Here is a 1,706-nt window from a genome sequence, read left to right on the forward strand (position 1 = left end):
CAGAGCCCGACGCGGGGCTTGAACCCACGAACTGTGTGATCACGACCTGAGCTGAAGTCTGAGCTTACCCGACTGAGCCCCCAGGCGCCCCATAAAATCTTTATCGATTTTCGAGAAAGCACAAGCGGGGCGGGAGCAGAGAGCAAGACAGAACCTAAAGCAGCTCCGGGCTCGGAGCTGTCGGCGCAGCGCCTGGCGTGGGGCTCGAGCCCACAAACCACGAGAGCCTGACCCGAGCCGACCCAGGGGCCCCGACAGCCTCCACGCTCGTGCACACGCTAGCGACGGACAATCCCAAAGTGAAGCTAATAAAACAATTCCGTTTACAACAGCATCAAACAGGATACACACTTAGAAATACACTAACAAAAGGAAGTTAGGACTTGCACACTGAAAACCACAAAAGGAAGCGGAGGTTCACCAAGACGGAAGTAACGTCACGGCCCAGGCGCAGGAGCGCGGGACTGAGCGCGGCCGACGGCGAGCCCCGAGCCAGCGCACTGCCTGTCAAAACCCTTCTCTGCCTTTTTGCAGAAACCGACAGGCCGGTCCTAAAGGTGGCGCGGAACCGCGGGGGCCCCAGAACAGCCGTCCGCAAGCACTGACACAACATCCAAGTGGGTCGAAGACCTAAATGTCGCGGGAGGAGATCTCCGTGGCCCCGGGTCAGGCAGCAGCTTCTAGATGTGACACCCGACGCGCAAGCAGCACGTGAGCAACAGGCCGGACGTCACCCCAACAGCGTCCGGGCTCTGAAGGGCACCGCCGGGCGCGGGCACACCGGGGTGGCGGACGGAGCCCGGGAGGGGCTGGGAGGCGAGCGCCGACCCCGCCTCACGAGGGGCCAAGGAGTCCGGCAGCCATCTCTCCCGGAAAGACGCGCGAGCGGCCAACGACCCAGCCAGCAGGTGCCGCAGGTCCCGAGGGTTTAGGGGACCACAGATCAAACCCTTGAGACCTGCCCCCCAGCCAGGAGGGCCGCTCCTCCCCAAATGGTAAACAGAGCAGCCACGGGCGCAGCGCGAGGATCGCTGTTCCTTGTGGCCCCCGAGACAGCCGGATGCTCTGTCCCTATGAGCAGGTGCTCAGTTAGACGCGCTGCTCCACACTGTGACTCAGGAGAACCTTGGACTCCGTCCTGAGAACACGGGGCGGAAGACTGACCGGGGCCCCTAGCTGCCCGGCCGGGGCCAGGACCACGAAGGCATGGGGCCCCTGGGGAGACGTAAAGCCCTGGAACTAGATGGCAGTGGTGACGCAGCAGTGACACTGGTTCTGAATACCCTCAAACCATGTCACTGGGCACTGAACACAGGCTTAAAACGGCAGCTCTGGTCATAGGACTTGAACGTCACGGAAGCCGTTGGCAAGGCCGACGCCAGGCTCTGGCCGGCTCTTTGCTGAGGGGAGGGGCAGGGGTGGGGACACCGCCATGCAGTCAGGGCAGCAGAGGGCCCCCTGCAGGGCTGGGGCCGGGATGCCCTCCTGTCCACACGCAGGGCACAGGAGGCAGGGTTCTGTCTGTCCAGCCCCTGCAGGGCCCGCGTGTTCCGGGGGCTCGGGTGACAGGGGGCGCCGGGGGGGGGGCGGGGGGAAGAGGACTCCCTCCTCCCTGTCTCTTCTCGTTAGCAGTGTTGGCACAGCCTTGCAGCTGGCGGCCCTCAGCCCGGCCTCCACGGCCCCCTCCACTCGCCGTCGCCCTACGG

The sequence above is a fragment of the Suricata suricatta genome, chromosome 17, assembly GCF_006229205.1.
Source record: "Suricata suricatta isolate VVHF042 chromosome 17, meerkat_22Aug2017_6uvM2_HiC, whole genome shotgun sequence".
Taxonomy (NCBI): domain Eukaryota; kingdom Metazoa; phylum Chordata; class Mammalia; order Carnivora; family Herpestidae; genus Suricata; species Suricata suricatta.